The sequence below is a fragment of the Lactuca virosa genome, chromosome 9, assembly GCF_052849685.1.
Source record: "Lactuca virosa cultivar CGN04683 chromosome 9, Lactuca_virosa_CGN04683_v6, whole genome shotgun sequence".
Taxonomy (NCBI): Eukaryota; Viridiplantae; Streptophyta; class Magnoliopsida; order Asterales; family Asteraceae; genus Lactuca; species Lactuca virosa.
Window position 1 is genome coordinate 162,256,459 of NC_136434.1, and position 8,042 is coordinate 162,264,500.

Below are 8,042 nucleotides of genomic sequence, written 5' to 3' on the forward strand. Positions count from 1 at the left end.
AATAACTTAGAAAATAACAAAAATACAATAAATAAATAACTTGTCAAATTTCGCCTTATTCTTGAGTCTTCGATAATTTGGAGCTTTTCTTCATGATATTTCTTGATCTTCATACCTTTGTATACTCTTATTCTGTAATGACGTAAATTTTCAACCAAATTTTCATTTAAAATTTGGTAATTCTCATAACACATTTCACGAAAATCACATTTATTTACTTTACAAATCACAACTCCATAATTGTTTGATTCAACTCCAGGATCCTCAAAACATAACTCTTTCGTTGGTGTGTACAATAAAGTCGGTGCCTTCCCGCGATCCTGAGAAACCTGAAACACATAACACGGTAAGCACGACGCTTAGTGAGTTCCCCAAAATACCAGATACAACATATTGCCACTCGAGGCTATAACTCTGAAAGACCCGCTGGTCAATGTGTCCCAGTGGGACCCTCCAGTCCCATAACTCTGATGGACCCTCCGGTCCTAACTCTGAATAACACATAACATAGCATATGTATCACACAGACAAAATGCATAACTCAAGTAAGCACATAAGATACTCTATCACACAACTCTAGTTACCACTCTAGGTAAAGTATAGTGAGAAGACTCACCTCGGTTAGCAGGTAACCGACAACCACTCGGAAATCTTGGACTAGCCTCCGCCTAACACATAAGACAAGCATCTCAATCATTATCCGCCTTATTACTCTTTATACTTTAAATCCTCTTTTCCTCTTTTGACCCTCAGGATGGGTAAAATACCATTTTACCCCTCCTTGGCCCCACCTGCCCCCTTACTAGTCCACTCATGAAGTCAACAGAAGTCAACCTGGGTCAACATTCTATGTTGACTTGACTCGCCGAGTGCACACGTGTGACTCGCCGAGTCCCCTCGAATTCTACATGATCATCCTAGGGTTCGCTCAGCTCACTGAGTTAACTCCCAACTCGATGAGTCAACACTGGCCAAGGCTACTGGGTCACACCCACTACAACTCGTCGAGTCATCATATGGACTCGGCGCGTTGGCTCCATTGGGTTACTCACTCAGCCACCTGAGGTCAGATCTGTAGCTCTAACTCATAGAGCTAACCTCCTACTACCCAAAAGTCGCATAGAGGTCCGATCTTGATGTCCATGCATGGTGTATTTTTCATTATAAACCATAAAAACTCCATTAATGGTTCCTAGCTTCAAAGCCCAATGGTTGCTCCACCATGGCTTCCCACTTTCGGACTCTCTGGACCCTCCAAGGTCCAGATCTATGCTATCAGCTCATAAGAGGGGTTTGATGCATTCAAAACCCCACCAAGAAGGTACTACAAGCCCTAATCCACAAAAGAAAGATCTACTCAAATAGGGAAGAAAGGGGTCCAAATTGATACCTCCAACTGATGCTCCTTGGTTGCAAATCGCGGATCTACAACCTCCTATGGCCCCTTTGGCTTGAAACCTTCCTCTTCCTTGCAAGACACCCACCAAGAAGCTCAACATGGCTCTCTTTCTTGCCCAAAGCACTCAGGACTTGTTTAGGGTCCTCTCTTATGAAGGGTGGCTGCAATAGGTGGCCTTAAGTGCCTTTAAATAGGTCCAGGCCCGAAAGAATTAGGGTTTCTGCCAACAGCGCTGACTCGACGAGTCATCCCTCCGACTCGTCGAGTCCATTCATTTTCCACGTCACCCTGGCGCGACCCTACTCGACGAGCGGAGGCACCAACTCGTCGAGTCACCCCAGGCAAACTCATACTCACATACAGAAATGTTATACCTCGGAAATCAGGATGTTACATATTCACTCAAACTTTGCAACCTTTTTTTCTATTTTTTTACTCAAAACTAAAAAACTACTGAAAACATATGTTTAAGAAAGGGAACTTAACTTCAACCCTTATTAGTTAGATGTATTATTCAAAGGTGCAATGACTACATAAACTCTTCTGGATACATTTTTGGTACATGATGCTAAACATATTGTGGCCCACAAATAAGCAAGGTCGTGCTTTTGTTCCATGATTTCACTAGGATAGGGAAGCTACAAGTACATTATAACATATATAGACTCAAATAAACATTAAAACTCGCATCAGATTGTCCCACACAACACTAAAAACCTAGATCTAAAAATAACAATTTTTTAACTAGATTCAATTTTAGATTATTATTTCAAATATTTCTAATAATTTTTTAAAAAATCCTAGTCATTTTTTATCATTTTCTAATCAGAATTCTTGTATTCGTATATTCAACCCCCTACCTCACACTTAAATGATGGAATGTCCCCATTACATATATAAGCAATTAAAGAACGTATAATTAAAAAGGGAGAATTGGAGCAGAATCCCCTTGGGTAGTAGTGACAAGATCGAATTTTGAAACTTGTGTGCTAAAGCTTGGACTTATCGTATAGTAGCTGGAAACAGTACTTCTGGGCTCTTTTCTCTTGAATGCCAATGTGCTGAATCAAAATAAACCGAAGAACCAATCTTCAAAAAGTGTGTTGAACCTCTGTCACGGCGTGGTATAGGAACGCCACGTCGTGGTGTCCAGTGAATAGTCATCATGGTCGCGAATTTTAAAATCGCCACAGCCTGGTCTAGTGATGCCAGGTCGTGGTTTCTGGTCGGATGCAGTTGTGATAAAATCAATTGCCACAACGTGGTGATGATGGTCACGTCGTGGTGTCTTCTCAGAGCACTTTGTAAGATCCAAAGTAATGCATCGACTCTTCGTAATGCTTAGGAACATTCCCGGTCTTTCTTTATGGTAAAATCTTCAAAATTCTTCATCAAGTGGGAACCCCACACTTATACAAAAACATGGTCTTTAAGTATTATCTTCCAAAAATTGCACGGCTTCTTAAGCCATTAAGCTCCTTCAATGCTTCATGTATTTTTCTTCTAACACTATAAAAAAAATTAGTAGACTAGAGAAACACATGATCATTTGGTTAAACTAAAAATAAACACTAAAAACTAAAAATTAAAAAATTAAAAATAAATCAAAAGGAAAAGAAAATGCAAACTCTAAAACATCGGGTTGCCTCCCGAAAAGCGCTTCTTTTTTAGGAGTCATGAGTCGGACTCCTTCCCATTCTAGGTTGTGGCCGTTGGCAGTGGGATCTTTCTTTTCTCCTTTTGTTATTTCCACTTATGCTTGTATGCTTGAACCCTTCTTATGTATGTCTTCTTTGAATTCTCCTTCTTTTTTTATTGGTACTTTCCTCATACTTGCGCTTTATCACTTTACCTTGCCTTTTCGTCTTCGCACTCTTTTTGTCATTTTCTTTAGGACCTTCCTTGTTTAACTCCATCTTGACCATTTTAGGCTCCTCTTATTCCACATCCGTGTCTTCATCAATTATCTCAACATCTTCATACAAATCATCTTCTATTTCATTAATTGCTTCTTCCTCTTGAACCTTGGGTGTAGTAAATGCGATCACCTCAAATGTCATAGGAATTAAGGCTCTTGGTTTCGAACATTTGACTTTTTTAGCATGGGGCTTCTCCCAAACCTTCAAATCTTCTTCCCTCATCATTTCAATTTCCTCTAGCTCACTAAGGTCTTCTTCCATATCATCCATCTTTGACACTTCATCTTTTGGCTTTTCATGACTCACTTTTGGACTCATTTTAAAAGTAATTGCTTCATATTCTACATGAAGTGTGAGCTTTGAGTCGTGGATGTCAACTAGAGCTCTAGCGGTACTAAAAAAATGGTCTTCCCAAAATTATGAGAAGTTCTTCATCTTCCTTCATGTCGAGAACCACAACGTTAACTGAAAAAACAAACTTTCCCACCTTCACTAACAAGTATTCAATGATTCCTCATGGGTAAGTGATCAAGTAATTCGCCATCCAAATTCTCATTCTTGTGTCTTGGAGCTTTGGTAGACCAAGCTTCTTATAGAAAGAATATGGCATAAGGTTAATGCTTGCCCCCGAATAAGCTAAAGCATTTATAGAAGTAGAGTTGCGAAATTCACACGAAAAAGTTAGTTGGCATGGATCTCCCATCTTGATTGGCAATCCATTGATGATCGCGGCTGAACACAACTAATTTAGCACTATGGTTGATGGCTTTTCCAACTCCTTCCTACTAGTTATAACATCTTTTGCAAACTTTGTAAGTTTCTCCATGAACTTGAGGAATGGTGTGTTTATCGAGAATGGGAGCACTTGTTTCATCAACTTCTTTTGTTCTGGCTCCATAGAATGCTTGATGGCTCGAGATGGGAAGGGGAAAGGAGGCTGATACGAATATAATGGAGATTTGTTTTATCTTCTTGAGACCACGACGTGGTAATGTCACCACGACGTGGTGAATCATCATAACATGTTCCACTTTTTTCTCTTTTGGCTCCAAACTTCCCTTCTCCCAAATACGAATCAGGCTGGATGGTAACTATTTTATGGGTCATAAATGGCTCAAAATGAACCTCTCCTTCGGTGTAGATTGCCATTACATGAGGTTGTGATTTTTAGTCTTGATTTCTAGGTGGTAACCTCTCATTAACAATTGTTGTTAGTTGCCCAAGTTGGGTTTCTATATTCTTGATGGAAGCTTGATGATTTCTCACATTAGTATCAGTATTATCATGTGTCTTTTCATATGCTTCCATAAACCTATGAAGTACCGAATCAAAATCCATCTTCTTTTCGGGAGGTGGTTGCTCTTTTTGGTAGAAACCCCGACCGGTTTGTCTATACTTTTCATCTTTTTTGCTTCTTATACTCTTCATAAGGAAACCACACCTTTTTAGGCTTCCTCCAATCTTCAACATACTTATCACCACTAGAGTGGACCACTTGTGCCTTCTCATCCAAATAACAATCCTTGGTCAAATGTGTCCCACTACAATTATCACACCCAACTCTATGGCGTGAATAGATTGATCCAATTTTATCGTTCGCCTATCCATATTTTCTAACTTTGCCAAAACCACAACCATGTTCTCGTTCCCTCCATCTCCTTTACCTCTAGTAAATTTCTCTCGTGGGTTGTGGTACTCACGTGATTGCTTTGCTAACTCTTCAATCAATTCTATAATAGTGGTCGGCTCCTTCTTCGTTATCATACCTTGAGAGTCAAGAAGTTGTCTTGTTATTAAATTCACTCCATCATAGAAAATGGAAACTTCTTTTTGGATATTGAGATCATGTTGAGGACGAATTCGAAGCAAGCCCTTATATCTCTCCCATGCTTCATACAATGACTCTCCAACCTCTTGTTTAAAATTAGCAATCTTCTTCTTGAGCTTTGAGATCGTTGAAGGTGGTCTAAATTGCTCAATAAAAACATCTTGATGATTTGCCCATGTAGTAATGGATCCGGGTGCGAGTGACTTCAACCAAACTTTAGCTTCACTAGTAAATGTCACCAGAAGCATCCTTAGTAACATGGATTCTCTTGGCACATTAGGAACATTGAAGTAGTTTGCAATGTCCTTTACTTCATCTGTTGCTTAAAAGTGTCTTCATACTTTTTCCCGACGAAAGGTATATCCTTGAGCATTGATAGAATATGCCCTTTGAGCTCGAAACTTCTTATAGCTGGTATCTCGGGTGGGACAAGACCTGGTCTATGTTCTTCACGTATCCTCTTCTTTTAATCTCCCATCGTCATTCTCGTGATGTCCGCCATCTCTTCGGTCTCGTCGAGCTCTTCTCACGAACGATTTGCAAAATGGATAATCTACAACTGTAAGCATAAAGCTTAGTAAGTTCCCTACTATACCACATATTCCATCATAGAAACACTGAATCCATGCAAAAGTTCGACTCTAGCGCCAAACAATCCTATCTCCTATCCACATAAGCATACATAACAAACATACATGAAGTAACGGGTCTGCTATAGTCATGGGTGAATCCTATGGGTAATTCATAGTGTTACATCTTGTCATGGGCTACCCCCATGGTCTTCCGTTGCAATGCCATAGGCTACCCCCATGCTCTTACGAGCAAGTTTCATGGGCTACCCCCATGGTCTTTCCCTGCAATGACATGGACTACTCCCATGGTCTTACGAACAAGTGTCACGGGCTACCCCCATGGTCTTTCCCTGCAATGCCATGGGCTACCCCCATGGTCTTACAAACAAGTGTCATGGGCTACCCCCATGGTCTTACGAACAAGTGCCACGGGCTACACCCATGGTCTTTTCTCTGCAATGCAATGGACTACCCCCATAGTCTTTCCCTGCAATGCACAAAGTCATACGTAGTCAGGGGTCAAATAGACAGTCGAGCAGATGATCCACCCAAGAGCGAAAAATCAGACGAGAACATCACAAGCAAGAATTAGACCAAGAGTTCTTAGTATATCCAACTTAGACTACATAGAAACCATGTTATCATTACCACATAACCCTATAACATACATTCATATCAAAACCTAACACGATACGTTCCCATGGAAACTAGCATTCCCTATTTACCCTACTTTTGACCAATTCTCAATTAGTACTTCGTTGATTAGTCATATATAATCCTGATAACTGTCTTACCCAGTTACCTTATCCAAAGATAACTCCTATTAGTACCATACGATCAACAGTCAAGACTCTACCGGTCAAGTATACCAAGACACTAGGTGTCCTATACTGTACATTCATATAAAGGAGTTATCCTAACCAACTAACATCCTTGTACTATAACAATACGTCTATCCTACCGTGGAAAGGACATACAATGGGGTACATGGAATAGTGAGAAACTCACTTGAATTGCAAAACCGGAGAAGCACCACAACACCCTAACTCCTTGCACTAATCAATCCCTTGAACCGACTAGCACTAAGAAAAACAAATCCTAAATTAGCAACCTAATCCTCCAAGTTTGATCCTAAGTAAAATTGGTCAAAATTCAACGGTCAATCCAGTAAAATTCAACGCCACGTCATGAAAACTCCTTGGTCACATCATAGGAGAACAAGGACCAAAACAATCGCTACTCCATGCATTGTCACGTCGTGGCAAACCCTATGCCACGTCGTGACTTCTGGCAGAAGACTAAAATCCTCATTAAGTGCTTAATTCATTCAGTCCAAGGCCCATAACTTCATATCTAGTTCTTTTAACTGATATAATGGATAAAGTTTCCAACTTTATCCATTAGGACTCCATCCCAAAGCTAGATCTACAACCCTAAGTCCTTAATAACATAAAACCCATCTCAAAACATCCATGGCCTCAATAACAAGATCAAGATGCAAACTTTCCAATTCTAACAAGATTATGAGATTATACAATAAGCTCAAGAGGTGTTGGATTTCACTCAACTCTAAAGCACAAGCTTACAAGGACCAAAAAGGAAATAAATGATCAAACTATAAGATCTAGAAATCTAAAGATCAAGATAAAAACTTTTTACTCACAATGGTCCATAAATGAAGTTCCTTTGCTAGATCTACACTTGAGCACTTCCCTAAAACTCTTTACAAGAATTTGATATTTAATATCCACACCAAAATATAAGAAATGATCCTCCAAATGGCCAAGAATACCAAAAACAATTAAAGGGGCTAGATTTTTCAAAACAAAAAGGTTGGAGGTTGAAAAGGATGCCCTAACTTGAGGTTAAGATTCTTAAATATGGAGAAAACCCTAAAAAACTTATGGGCTTGGGCCGCAACTGCTGTCACGTTGTGACACACCACTTGTCATGTCGTGAGGCTTAATTCAGATATGCGATCTTCATTTTGTATGTCACGTCGTGACACCCTTCATGTCACATTGTGGCATATGGTTTTTTTAAATAATCATTCCTTTTACTCCTGTACACAATCCACTGGTCTATTCTTGGAAAAGAGTGTTACAACTCTCCTCCACTTAAATTAGATTTTGTCCTCGAAATTAGTCATTACCAATATATCCTTACACACCCTCCGAACCTTTGTGGGTTCTTCCAATACTACTTCCTTAAACAAGATAAAGTCACTCCGAGTGACAGAACTTGCACTCACCAACAAAAGGATTCTAGAAACCAAGTGCATAATCCAAACTAAGCAGATTCGTCCTAAAGTAGAACCTTAGCCA

At 39.7% G+C, this 8,042-nt stretch overlaps 1 non-coding gene across 1 annotated transcript; it reads left to right on the forward strand.

Moving 5' to 3' along the window:
- The first annotated feature begins 5,158 nt into the window (after window positions 1-5,158).
- On the forward strand, window positions 5,159-5,265 carry LOC145141576 (small nucleolar RNA R71). The gene has a single exon (XR_013722770.1). It is a non-coding gene; the product is annotated as a small nucleolar RNA R71 (small nucleolar RNA).
- The last annotated feature ends 2,777 nt before the right edge of the window (window positions 5,266-8,042 follow it).